Source organism: Lemur catta, chromosome 11, assembly GCF_020740605.2.
Source record: "Lemur catta isolate mLemCat1 chromosome 11, mLemCat1.pri, whole genome shotgun sequence".
NCBI lineage: Eukaryota > Metazoa > Chordata > Mammalia > Primates > Lemuridae > Lemur > Lemur catta.
The window spans coordinates 39,484,948-39,504,340 of record NC_059138.1 but is presented as its reverse complement, the minus strand read 5'-3'; the positions used below and the strand labels follow the sequence as shown (position 1 = coordinate 39,504,340).

Below are 19,393 nucleotides of genomic sequence, written 5' to 3'. Positions count from 1 at the left end.
TGCTCTGTCCACTGTCAGAGAATCTATTAATGTGTTCAGAGAAGGAAACTAATTTTAAAACAATTGTATATGTGTGGCCGGGCGCGGTGGCTCACGCCTGTAATCCTAGCTCTCTGGGAGGCCGAGGCGGGTGGATCACTCAAGGTCAGGAGTTTGAGACCAGCCTGAGCGAGACCCCGTCTCTACTAAAAATAGAAATAAAAATTATCTGGACAACTAAAAATATATATGGAAAAAATTAGCCGGGCATGGTGGCGCATGCCTGTAGTCCCAGCTACTCGGGAGGCTGAGGCAGGAGGATCGCTTAAGCCCAGGAGTTTGAGGTTGCTGTGAGCTAGGCTGCCGCCACGACACTCACTCTAGCCCGGGCAACAAAGTGAGACTCTGTCTCAAAAAAAAAAACAAAACAAAAACACGATTGTATATGAAATGTAAATAGTAAAGTAAATCTAAGAAAAATGAAGTAGCATTTCCCAAAACAAATACAAGTGATTTTTTTCTTGTCCATTATTTTGAATTCTCTGATCCATTTGTCTCCTATGTATTATCCTAAATTACCAAAAGTTCAACATATGCAGAGTTAATGTGTTTGGGCTTTTTTTAAAAGGTAACATTTTAAGACAAACACCCCCACCCCACCCCCCACAACCACACAGTTACATTCAGTATCACTGGTGTTACTGAAAGATTTAATCTGCTAGTTAGGTATAGTTTCTGAGAATACCTGGGCTCTCCTTGCCACAAAATTCTTGTGGATAATTATTACAATAAAGTATACCTTCCAAAGAATTGGGATTTTTAAGCCTTTCATATTTTTAAATTTGCAATTTGGTATTATTAAAGAGTACACTCTATGACAGAACCTCTGAAACTTTTTTTGGTTCTGACCCACACGAAAAATACATTTTACCTTGCAACTCACTACACACACATAGGGGTGTGTGTGTGAAATAACACAAGTTTTATGAAATAATACTTACCCTTACCACATGTAATGCATGCTGATATTTTCATTATTTTTCTTTTACCTTTTTTTCCCCCCCTCTTCTTTGGGCCCCACCTGTGGGCCTCCCTGCAGGCTGCTGCCAGGAACTGGGGGCAGCAGCAGAAACAGAGGCGAGGCCAGTAGTGCTATTGATCTGGCCTTACAGTGGGGAGCCGGCCTCGGGTACCCCCACTAAGACTGCAGATCCCGCCTATATCCACCACCCCACCACCAGAAGCCAAGGGTCAGACAGCACTGAGTCGCATTCACCTTAGTCTCTCTTCAGCTGGCCATTTTCTATCTCTTTCATTTTGTAAAAATGCTGGGTAATCCACCCCGCTGATTTCACAAGTCAGTAATGGTCCCCAACCTGCAGTTTGATAAACACTGTTGAGGGAAAGATAGTCTTATCAGAGCAGAGTAATGCAAGCACAGGGTCTCAGTTTGTCACCCGATAACCCTAGCTTTGACTCAGCTGCTACCCCACCTTCAGTGATCTCTAAGCCTTGTATTCCTTTCTGTTTTCCCTCTTCTGTGATAGTCTCTGATGCCACCTACCATAGATAAATACCTAATGCAAACAGATAAGACAGCAAACCTGTAGCATCAGTCACAGCCTTTTAAGAAATCCTCATCTTGAATAACAACCTATAAAATTGGTGATTATGTAATCAGCAATCAAGAGAAGGGCAAATATTGACAGAAATAGTCCCATGAGAGTAAAACACATATAGCATTAACATTTCACAATCTTCCTCTCTTTAGAATTGTTTTTTATCCCATCCTCTCTAACATCAATTTTTGCTCAGTGGGTAGAATACGGTTGCCTTCTTTGCCCTAATGTCTGCTTTCTTTCCCATAAAGTTGCTTTTCTGTTAGACTCATGGCAGCCTTCCATGCATCCTCTCCCCATCCTTCTCCAGCGCTCTCTGAATAATGGAAGCTCTTTTATTCAATCCAGGGCACTAGCTCTCACTTGACTCCTCACCCACTAATCAATCACTCATTGGCCAAGGATTCCCAGTAAACTCTGGCTCCCCTTCCTCCCCTTCCTCCCCTGCCAGGACATCTTTTCAGCTTTCACCAAACAAAGGCACATGCTTACATAGCCAACATAGACGAGAATAACACAAAACACAGAGGGATTTTTTAAAAAGTGTTTATTTCATTGCAGATAATATAGGATTCTATTGGGTAGATATTATTCACTGTATCTACCCAGCATAAGATAAGACTTTTATTTAATTTACCTGGGAATTAGGTGAAATTAATTGAGCAACAGGAAATTCCCTGCCCCTGCTCTGGCTAGAGGAAAATTTCCTTGTCCTGGTCTTTCTGTTTAACTGTGCATATGTGGAACTTGCTAGTGACATTGTGCCATTTTTAATCTTCCATCTTATCACTTGTGGATTTTGTTAATTACTTTTCCTTTCCTACAACGAATCTTTCTTTTATGCCCAAACTACATAAGAATTAAACTTCTAACCTAGAGTGGAGAACTATATTATCAACCTCCATTCAAAACATTGTTTCGGCATCTACTATATCATCTTTTGGAAGCTGTATTTTATTATGTCATTCCATCTAAAAAATATTGGTTAGCTAACCTTTAATATCAGGTGGACAAAGTTCACATAGAGAAATAATCTGTTTCACTCTTTTTTCTTTGTTGTTTTTTCCATGATTTTAACTAATAGATATCTATATGTAATTTTTTTCCTATTATTATATAAAGGTATAAAGATAGAGGTGAAAATCAACTATTATTCTGCCACCTAGACATAACCACTGAAAACACTTTGGTATATATTCATGGAAACTTTTTGTATATATGTATATATGTCACACACACATCAATGCAATATTTTAGGAAATCTCAAAAGCAGTTGCCTTTGGGTGACTGCAGTAGGTATAATTTTTTTTTCAACCTCTTCGTTTCTTTTAGAGACAGCGTCTTTCTCTGTTGCCCAGGCCGGAGTGCAGTGGCATAATCATAGCTCACTGCAGCCTCAAACTCCTGGGCTCAATAATTCTCCCACCTCAGCCTCCAGAGTAGCTAGGACTACAGGAATGTGCCTCCATGCCTGGCTAATTTTTTTTATTTTTTGTAGAGATTGGGTCTTGCTATGTCACCTAGGCTGGTCTCAAACTCCTGGCCTCAAGCGATCCTCCCGCCTTGGCCTCCCAAAGTACTGAAATTACAGGCGTGAGACCCAGAGCCTAACTCTTTTCTACTTCTTTACATCTTTCTCTGCTTCCCACATTTTAAATAATGTCCATGCATTGGTTGTAACTCACAATAAAGGTAAGTCAAAAACTAAAAAGACTAACCAAGAAGCCATGGTAAGAAGAGAGGTCATTTGGCTGGCAGGGCAGAGGATGGTGGGGTAGGTAGGATGCTGGAGTGTGGGGAAGGAGTGCTGGTGGGGTTGGGGATTGTCTGCAGAGGAAGGAAGTTCCAACTAATCATACCTAGTTCTCAGTTCCTGCTATTGTTCCCTCAGAACTTTCACACCTTGGAGCACCTTCATAGTCACTTTCAAATATATGTTTATATTTTCCAAGACTTCACTAAGAGATGATTAAAAACAAAAAACACCTAGATCTTTTGCCAGTATCAAGAATTGAGGAATAATTTATAAGTATTTCCTTAACTTCTGCTGTTTGGATTATTATGAAAAATCCCACTCATAGATAGGATGTAGGTGGCAGGAAGGATGTGATTATTATCTGTGTTCTCATTGTCAGATGCAGAGAGGAAGACGTATGCACATCTCTGCAGAGGTAGGACTGCCTCCCCATAGACCACTATTTCAATGCAACTCTGTTAAATTACACTCCTTCACCAATCCCAGGAAACTCCCTTCTTTCCCTAATGAAGCATTTATCACCATCTCCACGCTGAATCTACAGCCCATTCCCTCTCCTGCACCTTCATATCTTTGCCCCATCCATCTCTTCCCTTTGTTTTACTTTGGGAGGGAGGCTTGTTATATATTGCCTGTATAATGCTTTAATCATGGATTATGGGTTGCTTTACAGCTCCCTGAATGCCTTGGCAAGGTCTCTACATAAATAAAATTATTATTATTAAAGTCAATTAATCAAAGGCACAATTCACTTTTCAGCATCTGACATTCCAAACACTTACAGATGCAGAAGTCTTTTTGTTCATCTCCAGTGTAGCAACATTTTGAGGAATCAATAATATAGAACTTGGTACTATAGATTTCTTTAATTAGATTGTAATTTGTATGTACTAATGTACAGATGCATTGACCTCTTAAGGTTCAGTTGTTGATCAGCAGTGAAATAAGATATACTACTGAGTAATTATGTTTAGGAAGTGCGGGTGAGGCTTATCATATAATTTGCAAGCTATTTTAATTCATACTCAACAAAAGAAAAGAAGGGAGAAGCAGCTCCCTGTATAATTAGAATCTCTCGTCCACCTCAATTTCTTTTGATAGGTTCTCTGTCTGGAGTAGCTAATTATTTGATTTTTTTTTTCTTTTAGTAAACTTTTTATTGAAGCACACATAATACTCATACAGAAAAGAGCACAAATCATAAGCGTACAGCTCCATAATTTTCACCAAGGAAACAAACAAAAAAGGACCTCCCAGATCAAGCCACAGAACATTACCATTCCTCAGAGGCCCTCTCATGTCACCTCTCATTTATTACCCCTACGCAAAAGTTATCCTGACTCCTACCCCCAGATTAGCTTTGCCTGTTTTGGAACTTTCTATACATGCAGTCACACAGGATGTATTCTTCTGTGTCTGCCCAGTGATTTGTTTTTTATGGGACTTAGGGTTTGTTAATTTATTATCTACTGAGTACCTGCCATGAGGCAGGAATCATATTAAGAGCAGGGACTACAAAGAGCTGGTGGAGACGATCTACACCCTTGATCATCTTTTATTCCAGGAAGGAGGACAGACATGTAAACAGATGGGGTCAAATAAATGTTAGAGGTTCTGTGAAGAAAGACAGTGGGGCTCTAGGGAGATAACGCTCAGTCCCACTGGGGCTTAGCAGGTGGGTTGAAAGAAAGACTTATACATCCACCCTGATATCTATTATCTATCTTAAAATTCTCTAAGGACTTAAAAAAAAAAGGATAGGAAGGTACAGAGTTGTTGGGACCAAATTATTCTGGAGAGGCTTCCTGGGATGTTGCTGGGACTCTCCTTCCCCTTCCCTTTCAGTTCATTTCCATTCTTCTTCTCTTTTATAGTTTTTCCACACCCTTGACCTCTTCTACTTCCCCTTCTCTCAGCACTCTTTTTCCCTTTCCCCTCCTTCTTGGTCTCCCTCCCACCAGACTCTGCAGGTGCTCCCCACTCCTGACTGGTCCTTGATTCCAGAGTGAGAAGAGACAGGAGATCGAAGCCTCTACAGTCGCGCTGCCCACATGGTCTGCCTACTCACCCTCCCACTTGAATTTTCTTAGGGTTAGACGGCCTACGGCACTCCTGGGGGCTGAGGGCGAGGGCTGAGCAGGTGAAAAGGATCGACAAAAGGAAGGTAGGTGTGGGTGGAGGATGAACAGAGGGGATGAGCAAAACCATTTCAATCAATTCTCCTTGGCGTCCCACTTTGAGTCCTGCGGTCAATTGAGTTTGGCTGATTTAATATTTATTGTGTTCCTGTACCATTGCCAAGAACTATTCAATTTCAGATGTTGAGGTGGGATGGACATGGTTTTGTTTTGTTTTGGCTCCAGCAAATCCATCTTTCTCTCTCAAAACCCAAAAGGTGGTTGGAGTGATTGCTCGTCCGCTGAGAGGATGCTGTTCCTGCATCTCCTGCCAGGGGGGTGCTCTCTGTTCAGTATCAATAGGAGACCATTTAAAACACCAGCAAGGGATCTGGACCTCCTGCTTCATCATTATGCCAGGAATCCCCAGCCTTTATTTCTTTCTCATCTGGTTCCAACAGGGTGGTTTTTGTCTCTTACCCCACTGGCTTCTAAATTAGAGACTTGGCTGAACATGAACTGGCTGAAGTTCAATCCAGACAAGATGAATGCCCAGGGTTGGTAAACTATAGAAATTAGAATAGATAGCCCTTTTTCATGGGATTTTCCACATGGGGATGTGGAGTTTCAAGGGACACAATGTGACTATCATTTGGCAAGTGTTAGGTTACACCAAGAGGCAGAGTGGTGAGATGGTGAACATCCAAGAGCTTCAGATCAACAATCTGAGTTTAGATCCTGGCTACATCAACTAGCTGGATGACCTTGAAGGCTGTTCACCAATCTGTCGTTTGGGGTCGTAACGCAGGCTTCAAAGATGGAATCAGTGAGATCATGCATGAGGAGGGCTTGGTACAGCGCTTGGCACAGCTCCCTCCGTGAACTGTATCTTTATAGCTTCTGGATGGGATTCTGTCTTAAAACCAGAGGATCCTCTAGGGAAAATGCAGAAGTTTGTCAGTGTCAGGGCCCTGTGATAAAAGGCATTTGGGGGTCAGATTTCAGAAGGGGCATGGTTGAAACAAAAATTGTGCTCTCTAGTTTGCAGGCTGACCAACAGATCTTATGGAGTGCCAGGTCAAAAGCCTATTGGTCCCACTGATTCTTCAACAGGTGGTACCTGTGTGAGGATCTTCTGGTATCAATGACCCATTGCCAGGGCCTGGACCCTGAATGATAGAGAGGCTGGCTGCAAGTTCGTTTAGAGACCTAAGGCGTTTATTGCTAAATACAAGGAAAGCTTCATTTATGTTTTCTGGAAGCTCCTGAAGAAGTATCTCTGTATGCTTCTTCGAGCTGGCAAGTCCAATAAAATCAGAAATAACAACATACCCAACATGAAAGCTCAAATATCCATGTCCCATTCAAAGGTAAAAAACACTGAATAAGAATCAATATCAGGCAGATATTGATATAGGTGTATAATAGATGGTAAGTGATGACAGGGTGCTCAGGTTATTTGCTGATTAATAACTCAAAAGATGTATGGGACAATTACCTGCTTGTATCTTGTGTGCAAATGAAAGTATAATATCCTTTTCATGCCATGGCGTAACACATTTATTTAGAGCCTGTTTTGTACCTGGAGGCATGCCTTGTGCTGGAATTAGAGACAGGAAAATACACAGCCTGTCCCAAGGGTGGCCACAATCCACTGTCCAATTCCAGGCTACTCAATGTAGTTTTCACACACAATACAAAAGTTTCTCTGAGAAAGTAATTTCTGAAGTTATCTTGGTAGAAAATAAGATGTGAGACCAATTTGTTCCTCTTTTTCTCTTATGTGCTACCTCCAATGGACCAGGAAATCCTGTTACCTCTATCATGAAAACGTAACTAGACCCTACCCAGCATCTCACCACCTCTCCTCCTACCAGCCGAGACCATGCCACCACCATCTCTCACTGGGGATAGCCTCCTAACCGGTCCCCCAATGTACTCTGAACACAGCAGTCCCAGTGATCCTTCTAAAGAGTGCCACCCCTCTACTCAAGACTCCATGCTCCCTCAGAGTAATAGCCCAAGTCCTTACAATGGCCTTGGAGGCCCCAAGACCTCTAGGCTCCCATTCCTGCCCTGGTCCCATCTCCTCCCAGCTGTCCTTCCCGGCTCTGCTCTACTTCACTGGCTGCCTTGCTGCCCTCAGACGCCCAGCCTCCCAGCGATGCTACCCTGGGGCCTTTGCAGTTCTCTCCTGGGGCCTTTGCAGCAGTTCTCGCCGCCTGGACCACTCTTCCTTCTTAAAGCCCCGTGACTAGCCCCCCATGATCTTCCAACTTTCATTCAGCTGTCACCTTCTCAGTGAGGCTTACCCTTACCACAGCATTTTAAGCCAACACACACACAATCACACACTCTGACTCCTGCACTCTGGTACTCCTAACGTTTGCATTTCTATCATTGACTTCCTGCTCTATGTTTGTGTAATTTACTTTATTATTATGCTTATTGTTTATTCTTTGTCTCCTCCCACTAGGATGTAAACTCCATTTTTGTTGTTTTAGTCCCTAGTCTTTTCTAATCACCTGGAATATTTAACGGCATATATTTATTAAATGAATAAATTTATCACATAATAGGATAGGAAGATATCTTAGAAATAATCTGACCTCCGACCTCATATCTCAGATTTTTCAGAATATATCTAATACACAAACTGAGGACAATTTATTCTTTGATGCTCTGAGTTCAGCTTGGTTAAGAGTGCACAGATTTATTTATAAAGTTCAATTCAACTTTGAATAGTGCTTCTAAAATCATCTGTGGTGAAGTACATTTTTTTAAAAAAAATTCTTATCTGCAATGGTGCAAGACTTTAATTCATTACAATAATGATGAATTTCTAGGAAAATAAAATTTAAAAATATAATAGACAAAATTATTAAATTGATAATAAAATATAATGTATTATTAAGTTCAACAGAAATATAACTACTCTGTCAAATTGCTATAAAAATTTGGAACACTTACTTTTACTTTCTATTCTTATGGCATGGTGGGCAAGTAATGACAGCTGGAGAAACCTGCTTTGAGGGGCATCGGTCTCGACTTGGCTTCAGAGTTCGCTGTTCTCTCCCACCCTTACCAGACTCCCAGCATCTCCACCCTGTTGTGCCCTCAGTTTAACAAGGTTGCCCTATGCTCTTTGCTAATTGTGCCATCCATGATTTCTTTCCTGAGAAGGCCTCCAGAGACTTTCTATGTTCCAGTTGTATAGAAGCCCAGCGAGTTGCCCTTTGGAGTAGGCGGATAAAACCATACCTTTCCAAAGCCATTTATTCTTCTGTTGAAGAACAGTAAGGCCACTGTTTGTAGTTTAGCTTATATTTTATTATGCTCATTGTTATTAATAATTTGTTATTTAATATAATTTATTAACATTATACATATTTCTTAAAAAGCAACATGCTTCATAGAGTTTATATGTATGATACCTAGGGACATCTAAAAATAAATCTGAAATTTTATCAATATATATGAATGCAGTGGGCAATGTATTTCTCTTATTCACAGCAATTGAGTCTAATGCTGGATACAGTAACAATAAGGATTGTATCCATAAAAAAGATGTGCCCATTTAGTGTTTTGGGGGAGAGAGTTGAAATATAAGTTGAAAAATAAAAAAAGAAATAAATTCATATTTCTCTAGACATTTAAAAAATATGATACATGCAACAGAGTTCACATTTTAGGGTGATGTAATTTTTCCTCTTAACAATACAATGATTGAGTTTTTGTAATGTTACCAGACATTTGTTTTCAGTTTATGTACAGGATTCTCCATGGAGATACATCCATAACATGAAGGCATCCAATATAGAAAATGACATGCAATGCCTTTATTCTTCCAGTTTAATTAATGCTGTGACAACCACTTGGCAGAGACTGCAGTGGAGAGGAGGCCTCTGTAGGGAACTGAAGGTTATAAGCAGTAAGGAAACTGTCAAACTGTTACTGGGACCCAACATATCAAAACCCAAATCTTTCTTTGCAGCGTCACTGGAGATAAATTCCAAGGAGAACAAGCAACCTAAAAAATCGAGTTGTTTAGTTTAACAAAAAGAAAGTTTATAATGGTAGAAGTCATAATCTTCAAATGCAATTTGAATTCTAGAAAATGGTTTCTCGTCTTTAGAAAAAAATAATATCCTAAAGTTACCCAAGCTATATGTATTCTTAATTCCTCATGTGCTTTGCTTGAGGAATTCAAGTGATTTACCGAGCTCCAAGTCTGCACTGGGTACAACGGAGTGAGCCAGGGGACACAAAATGCCCAAATCATCAGATACAGAACAGGTGGGTGATGAGAAGGACTAGGGGAAAACTAAAACTCTTAGGGCCAGAGAGTGAAGTGGGGCGCCATTGCAGTTGGGGGATCAGGGAAGGCCTCTCTGGCGTTTGGGCTGAGACCTAAGCAAAGGGAGTGAATGAGCCACCAAGAAACGAGTGTTCCAAGCCAGGGGAGAGTGAGTGCCAAGGACTGAAGCAGAAGCCTGTTTGCTGGGCTTGAGGAGGAGCAAGAGACCAGTGTGGTGGAGCAGAGGGAGCAGGTGGAAGGTGGCAGGGGGGTTGGGGGGAGTGAGCGAGCTAGCTAAGAGCCCACTGTGTAGGGCCTCGTGAGAGATCTCAATTCTATGAAACCAAGGCCCCCTTTATATAACAAATATTTCCTAATGGCCATTTTAGTCTCTTGTACTAAAATTTGTAGATAATTTAACCTTTACCCATAGTTTAAAAAAATTACTATAGTGCCCTAACTCTAGGAAGAAATAGAAGATCTGCAATAAAATAAGTATTTCTCAGCAATACCAGAAAATACAGTGAATTAGTAGGATGCTTGCACTTCTACGTAAAATAACTGTAAATATGACAATGGACTGATACAGGTGTGTTGCTAATTTAAATAGTGTAATGTTAAGCAGAGCATGATGGCACATGCCTGTAGTCCCAGCTACTCAGGAGGCTGAGGTGGGAGGATGGCTCATGCCCAGGAGTTCAAGGCTGTAGTGTACCATGATCACACCTGTGAACAGCCACTGCACTCCAGCCTGGGCAACATGGAGACACCCTGTATCTTAAAAAAAAAAAAAAAAAGGCATAATGTTGCTGTCAGTGTTGAGATTTTCTACAACGGTGACTAGCACTCGAAGAGTTTTGAATAAAACAAAGTATAAGCATCCCTTGAGGTGTACCATAGTTGTATTCTTCGACAATTAGTAAAATCTTATAAAAATTAGTTTGTGTTTATGTGTAAAATGGAGTGAGGATCTTGGCTTAGGTCATAATTAACAGATTTCAGGAGGACTTTCAAAAGTCTAGCTGGACACAAGACGATTTTGCATCGTGTGAAGCTGTCCTGAGCATCGTGCGACAGCTGGCATTCCCAGCCCTGCCCAGGAAATGCCGGGAGCACCTTCGCGGACAGTATCGTCTTGGACAACCATTGCGATTGTCTGTGACCATGACAGACTTTGGGTTTTATGAGAAGGTGTTGGGAAGTTTAGTGCATTTCTATAGACCAGTGCTGTCCCACAGAGCTTTACATGATGATGAAAATGTTCTGTATCTACCCTGTCCAATAAAGTAGCTGCTAGCTACATATTGCTATTAAGCAATTGAAATGTGGCTAGTGAAACTAAGGAACTGAATTTCGAATTTCATTTCATTTCAATTTATTTAAATTTAGGTACATGTGGCTAGTGGCTGCCATGTGGGACAAGGCAGCTATAGACTGGAAGTATAGATGCCTAACAGTTTTTTCTCTTGTAGTTGTCCCCCACCTTTGCCTTCATTGTCATTTCTTTCTGATTCTGCTGACTTACCCACATTTGAAAAGATAACTCCTTGGAAACGCTGGACTTGGAGCATCACACCAACACTTACTTAAGGCCTAACCAAGTAACACATGAATTCCCCACGTGTGGTCACAGCTGTGCTAGACCCCCTCTCAGTCGCTGATGCCCAGTACCTCTTACCCAACACTGGGCTAACAGTGAGCTGGGGCAGCTACCCAGAAAACAGAATGCCTGAAGGCAGAAGTGCATCCCACCTATAAACGGAATTACCTGAGGGACCACAGTGGCCCAGGAACTTGAACTTTAGAAGACAAAGTTGTGGCACAGTGAGGACTGAGCTGGGAGAAGAAATAATAGGGCAAATGAAAAAGGGTTAAAGGGGCCAAGAGAGGATGCAGGAATGATACAAGAGAACAGTTCAACCTGGGGCAGAGAGGACTTAAAGCAACAGGACAGTAGGAGCAAATCCAGGGGACAAAGTCACCTTGCTTCAGGAGTGCTGGAATCCCACTTAGGTGAGGCTCCCCTGCCAACCAGACCCTGCCCTACTCTCCCTGGGGAAGAAAGCATTCCTTGCCCCCCCCCAGGCCTTGCTTGTTATTTTCCCTTAAAATGTTGACAGTTCTTCAGTGCCCAGGCCACAGGTCACCATCTCCCTCAGTACTTCCCATTCCTCTGCCCTGTGTGCCTCTGTCACAGCCCTCACCCCAACCGGGTGCAACGAGCCTCCCCTGACTCCCTAGGGGATGTGACCTTCCCCACTCCTGAACCGCCTCTGCACTTCCTTGGTCATGAAACAATGTGGTGTGTGCATCGTTGTCCTGTCTTCTTCGCTAGGTGAAGCTCCTGCAGGCAAGGACAGGGCCCCACTCATCTGCATATCCCCTGCACAGTGCCTGGCTAAGGGAGGTGCCCGACGAACATGGGTGTATGGGAAACCTAGTTACTTTTCTCTTAAGAAAGAGAGTCCCCATGTGTTAGGCATAATAATGGCCTCCTAAAGATGACCACATCCTATTCCCCCAAATGTGTGACTGTTGTTTCACGTGGAAACCTTGAATACATGGCAGCCACTGGTTGTCCTCCAAGGACCCTTATAACTAAATGGACTGTGAGAAACAAGACATATGCAGCAAGGTTCTAGGGCACAGGTGTCCAGCCCAGGCAGCATAGTAGAACTCCAAGTCCTGAGCTCTGCCCCTAGAGCTCCTAATTCAGTCTCAGTATCATTTTCTTTTAACCCTTCAGATAATTCTGTTTTGTAGTCAAGACTGAGAACCACTCTTCTAGGACAGCACTTCTTAAATCTTAATGTGCACATGAATCAAGTGTGTATCTTGTTAAAACATAGATTTTGATTCAGAAGGTTAGGAGTGGGTCTGCGTTTTCCATTTATCACCAGCTCCCAGGTGATGCTGAAGCTGTGATAAACCACACTTTGGGGTTCTGGGGTTCTAGGGGAAGATAAGTCAATCAAGAACATGGTCTGGCACCTTTCATGGTATATGGAGGGCACAAAAGGAAAATGAGACGTAGTCTCAGATTTCTGCTTGATACAACCCAGAGCACGTAGGGTCAAGCAAAGAGCACTAGGAGCCAAGGACTGGTCACTAAGGAAGACAGAAAAGGACTGGAGACTGGACAAGGGCAGCAGTCATGAGGCTGGTCTAACCCCTTCCAGTAGGGTCACAGTTCTCTGGCCAACAGCTCCTTAGGAGCCAGGACACATACTTGTAGCCAGGTATCTCTTTTTAAAAATTTTGCTCCATTTGTCATTCCCTGCTGCGGCTACTACAAATATTTGCCATTCTCTAGACCTCGTCTACCCACGTCTTCTCCAGGCCCAGCAGCTGAGAATGCTCAGCCTTTCACTTCATGCAAACCTAGCTACATCCACAGGCATCCTTCACACAGCTCTGCTCCAGTGGAAGACAAGGCCCCCTCTTCTGCCCCAGGCTAACCCCTGCCTGTCTTCTGGCACTGTCTTTTTCAAAACATTGTCGACAACTCTGGTTGGTTACAACCAGCATTTTCATTTTTCATTTTGATTTTATATGGTCTATGTTACCTTGTTTTCTAAATAGTATTTAAATATTAATAATACTTGGTATTAACTTCATTATTTTGTATTAATATAATATTTGGTATTAACTTTAGTATTACTTATTATTGTAAATAGTAAGGGAAAGCAAAGCTTTGTTTAAATTATGTGTATGCATGTGTGTACTGAGTCATGTTATAAAATGCCTTTCTTACTACAGGTTGCTAAGAGTTTGAAAAATACCTTCCTAAAGCCCATCTCCTTCAGTATCGTGCCCCATCTATTTTTATTTCTCTGTCCTCTATCTTCTTCCTCTCCTATGCATGTAAACACATTCAATCTTCCCTGACTTTGAAGAGATTAGCTTTCTCCCACCCTGCATTTTTCTGCATAGCTTCTACACTACTGTATTAGTTTCCTAGGGCTGCTGTAACAATACACCACGAATTGGATGACTTCAACAATAGAAATTTATTGTCTTACAGTTCTTAAGGCTACAAGTCTGAAATCAAGGTGTTGGCAGGGTGGGTTCCTTCTGAGGTCTCTGGGGGAGAATCTGTTCCAGGCTTCTCTCCTTGACTTGCAGATGGCCACCTTCATGTTCACCGGGCGTTCTCCCTGAATGCATTTCTGTGTCCAAGTTTCCTCCTTTTATAAGGATGTGAGTCATGTTGGATTTGGGGCCACCCTAATGACCTCATATCAGCTAATTATATCTGCAAAGACCGTATTTCCAAATAACATCACAATCTGAGGTACTGAAGGTTAGGACTTCAGCGTATGACTTTTTGGGAAACACAATTCAATCCGTAACAATTACCTTCTCTCAGAGTCAAGATTCTGGAATGTGAAACCCCTAACATTTACTATCTATTTCCTTATCTGGGATTCACCCTTCAAGTCATTGCAATCTGTTTTCTACCCAACCTGAACTCCAGTGGAATGCTCTTAATAAAGTCATTTAAGCTAATTGTCAAGTGTGATAAATAAGTTTTACCTTATCTACTTTATTAATCTTTGTGATTTGACAGAGTTTATACTCTTTCCAGTGGAAACTTTCTTCATTGGCATCGATGATGCAAACTTCTCTGGTGTCGACCTTGGCCTTCTTCTCTTTTCACTATCGCTTTTTCTAGGCTCTCGTCCATGGTCAGGGCTTCAGCTGCCACCCATAACCAATGACTCTCAAATCTACCTCTCGTTCAGAATTTCTCCGAAGATCCTCACATCTTAGAGATGACTGACTGTTGTAGGGACAAGCCTATAACTTAGGTAGAATAATCTTGAGCAATACAAAATAATAAATCATGAAGTCCTAAATCATTTGATAAAGTCAGATGGTTTTCTGGCCTTTTCACCTAACAAGGATGGCGCTATCACTGATTTTTCAAAATAGTTATTATTTTCCACTGGCTTGCTTTAATTGTATGTCTTGTTTAGGTTTCTGTGAGTATAAACAACTATTAAGTAAGTATTCTCATTTCAAAAATTCTTCATCAAACAATGAGCCAGAAATATAGTTACCTCTTTACCTGATGTGAGAATAGGTAGAGGAAAATTCTGAAGGAATAGGAATCAACTGGAATAATTACATGTCCTCCATACAAAACTCCACAGCCCCGCCCCAGGCATAACCTTCTTAGGCAGCTACTATGCCACCGTATAAGGCCAATTACCTGTTTCCCAGCACCCAGCACTACTTTGGCATTACAGTTTCCTAGGGCTTCTTTCATTTAACAAATAAATATTCAGTAGAACTTGGTTACAAAGATATTATCTATAAGTGACATCCCTGAATTCATCAAGGGCATGGCTCGATGATCCTTAAAGTAAGTGACTCTGTCAGATGGAAAAATACTCCATGCTGGTGCCATCACTTGTTTGTTTTTTAATCCTCATCTTGGTTGTTATTTGTTTGTATTGGTTATTTTATATATATATTCTTCTGTCCTGCCAATTATAATTTAATTTTACTACCACTGACATTGATTTCCAACCAGAATAATTATCAAATGTCATGAATGCTATGAAGCATATTTACAAACCTAGTTGACATGTGAGTCTTAACCTAAACCTCAACCCTCACTGTTCAGTGTGGTATTGTTGAACTGTCCTTTTATGGGCTTAATATTGTCATCAATATACTTTCAGATGTATTAATTTATAAGAAATAGTTTGGGAAAAGCTTTTTTCTGGAGTATTTTATTTTAACATAGACATCTAACAATTCTTCTTGTTCATTAAGTTTGTGAATCTACAGATACAAGGCTATGATAATCTGGAAATAATTTTCAAACCCTTACTGTGTTCTTAGTAAGTCCATTGCATTGTCTCGCCGTCACAAGTCATAGATTTTTAAAGTAGTATGTTATGCTCAATGCATTGTCTTCCTCTCACTGTCAGCATTTAAAAGTCAGGTTCCCATGACAACTGAACCCCACAGGGTCCCCACCGGCTGCTCATGACTTATGAAAGACTGAACACCCAGCTGAGATTGATTGCAGGGTTTCAAGCTTCAGCCACAGCCCCTCTCCATGACCCAAGAACATTTCCAGTGGGGAAGAAGACATAGGCCTGGCTTACACCAGTCAGTACTGCCTGCCTCTTCCCCACACATGAACTTCCTTGGTGGTCCTCCCTCTCTGAGCTAATCAAGGGCAAGCCTTCAAAGGAGAAACAGACCAGCTCCTTACCACAAACATTTTGTGGCCCCTTGGAATACTGTACAGTGTAGTTATGTTGATAATGCATTTGGCAAAGGTAAACTAAGAGACCCTGAATTTGTGTTTGTGGTTCTATGTTCCCACTAAGTAGGATTCCAAGGTTGTTCTCAAAGATTCAACCTAGGATGTATGCTGTTTCTAAAGGACATGGTATTGAAAACACACTGATCAACCTAGCTTTACCAAAATTGTAGCCATGATATAATAGAGTAAAATATAGCTTTGGTTTGAATCCTGGCTCCACATCTTACTTAGCTGGGCCTTGGAGATACCTCTTAAGCCCACCAAGCTTCACCCACCTCATTCATAAAAAGGATGGCTACTATCTTCCTTGCAGTGCTGATGAAAATGTAGCAGGATTTTTAAAAGTGGGGAATTTAAATCTAGAGTTTTCTTTCTCCTTCTTTTTGCCTTTTCTGTTATGTTAAAAAATAATTCCTTTTAATTTTGATAGATTTAGGGGTATAAGTGGTGTTTGGTTACATGGATGAATTGTATAGTGGTGATGTCTGGGTTTTAGTGCACCCGTCACCCGAAGAGTGTACATTACACTTGATAGGTAGTTTTTCTTCCTTCACCCTCCTCCCATCCTTCCCTCTTCGGAGTCTCCAACGCCCACTGTACCACTCCGTATGCCTCTGCATACCCATAGCTTAGCTCCCACTTGTAAAGGAGAATATGTGGTATTTAGTTTTCTATTCCTGGGTTACTTCACTTAGGATAATGGTCTCCAGTTCCATCCTAGTTGCAGTGAAAGACATTATTTCACTCTTTTTTATGGTTGAGTAGTATATTCATGGTATATATACACCACATTTTCTTTAATCACTCCTCAGATGACGGACACTTAAATTCATTCCATATCTTTGCAATTGTGAATTGTGCTGTGATACATGAGTGCATGTGCCTTTTTGATATAATGACTTCTTATCCTTTAGATACCCAGTAGTGGGACTGCTGAATTGAATGTTACATCTACTTTTAGTTCTTTGAGGACTCTCCATACTGATCTCCATAGAGGTTGTACTAATTTACATTCCCACCAACATTGTATAAATGTTCCATTTTCACTGCATCTGCACCAACAGCTGTTGTTTTTTGACTTTTTGGTAATGGCCATTCTGACTGGGATAAGATGGAATCTCATTGTGGGCATCTTTTCATATGCTAATTACCCACTTAGAAATTCTATGCATGATGTGTCTCTTAAAGTTCTTGGCTGTTTTAAAAATTGGGTTGACTTTTTATTATTAATATAGGTGTTATATATTCTGCATACCATGTTCTTTGTCAGATGTATGTAACACAAAAATCATCTCCCAGTCTGACTTGCTTTTTCACTCTCTTGATAGCTTTGATAAATATGACTTCCTAAATATAACTTTGTCCAATTTATCACTCTTTTCCTTTATGAGTTAGTACTTGTGGAAAAAAAATTTTGCCTACACCAAAGTCATAAAGATACTTTCCCTTGTTTCTTCCCCAAGGATCTTCATTGTCTTTACCTTCCTCATTTAGGTCAATAATACATATAGAATTATTTTTGTATATGGTGTGAGAGAGAGGTCAAGATTTGCTCCAGTTTTTTTTTTTTTTAAAGATCATTCTTTCAAAATGAATTGCATTAGTACCCATGTCATCAATCGGGTGGGTGTATATGGGTGGATTTATTACTGGACTCTCTATTTCATTCTGTTGTTGTACATATCTATATCAGTACCACACCACCCTGATTACTGTAGCTTTATAATAAGCTTTGGAATTAGACAGTGTCAGTCTTCCAATTTTATTTTCCTTTTTCAAAATTATTTTGTTAATTTTAGTATCTTTACTTTCCATATAAAATTTCAAATCACTTTGTCAATTCCTACAAAAAACCTGTTGGGATTTTGATTGGGATGACACTGACTAGGTAAATCAGTTTGGAAATAATTAACATTGTAACAATATTGAGTCTTCCAGTTCATGAATATTTATATTTAAGTCTTTGAAAATTTCTCTCAGAAATGGTTTGTGATTTTTTTTCAGGTACTGCACTGTCTTTTGATACCTATTCATTTTTATGCATCTGTAAATTTTTGTTTGTTTGTTTGTTTGTTTGTTTTGAAGACAGGGTCTCACTCTATCACCCAGGCTGGAGTGCAGTGACATGATCATAGCTTACTGCAGCCTCAAACTCCTGGCCTCAAGTGATCCTCCTGCCTCAGCCTCCCAAGTAGCTGAGATTACAGGCATGTGCTACCACGCCTGGCTAATTTTTTTCATCTTCTTAGAGGTGGGCTCGTACTATGTTGCCAAGGCTGGTTTCAAATTCCTGGCCTCAAGCAATTCTCCCACCTTGGCCTCTGAAAGTGCTGGGATTATAGGTATGAGCCACTACACTCAGCCTCTGTAAATATTTTTATTTCATTTTCCAATTGTTTGTTGCTATTATAGGGAAACACAATATTGATTCTAATATTACATTTGTATGTTCTCTTGGATTTTGTACATATACAAAGACATCTTATTCTTGATTTCTAATCTTTAAGCCTTTAATTTCTTTTTCTTGCCTTATTGTTCAATGTTGGTATTATTTCCTCCTTACATGTTTAGCAGAATATACTAGTGAAACCATTTGATCTTGGAATGTACTTTGTTGGAGGGAGTATCTATGAAATGCATTTCTTCAATAGATATTAATTACATTGTTTTTCCTTATTTCTTCTTGTGCCAGTTTTGTGATTTTTAATGAGTTTGTTCAGTTCATCCAAGTTGTTGAATGTATTGGCATTATGTTTTCATGATATGCTCTTATCTTTTTAATGTACGCGGAGTCTATAGTGCTGTCCCCACTTTCATTTCTGATACTACAGGTTTGTGTTTTTCCTTTTTTCTCCATTAGTCTTGCTGGTGGTTTATCAATTTTCATAATTTTTTTCAAAGATTCTATTTGGCTTCTGTTGATTTTTCTCTATTTCTCATTTGCTTACTATTTTATTTATTTCTACTCTTTATTATGTCTTTCTGCTTACTTAGCTTATTCTTCTTTTCCAGCTTCTTGAAAGTTTAGATCATTGATTTAAAATCTTCTTTTTAGTTATATAAACTTAAAGGTTTAAATCTTTCTCTAAGCACTACTTTAGCTAAATCCCTTGAATTTTGTATTTTTAATTTAAAATATTTTCTAATTTCCATTGTGATTTATTTTTTGACCTATAGATTTAGAAGGTTTTGATTAGTGTCCAAACTGGGTGTTTCTAGTTACCTTTCTATTATTGCTTTCTAGTTTAATTCTACAGTGGGCAGAAAACATAGATATTACGATTGCAACAATTTGAAATTTGTGAGACTCACTGTGTTCTATTTTGGTGAATATTCCAT

The 19,393-nt window shown here is 40.3% G+C and overlaps 1 non-coding gene across 1 annotated transcript; it reads right to left on the bottom strand.

The window, feature by feature from the left end:
- Positions 1–983: 983 nt before the first annotated feature.
- Positions 984–1,275, bottom strand: LOC123647911. Its single transcript, XR_006738435.1, has one exon. It is a non-coding gene; the product is annotated as a small nucleolar RNA U89 (small nucleolar RNA).
- Between the last annotated feature and the right edge of the window lie 18,118 nt (positions 1,276–19,393).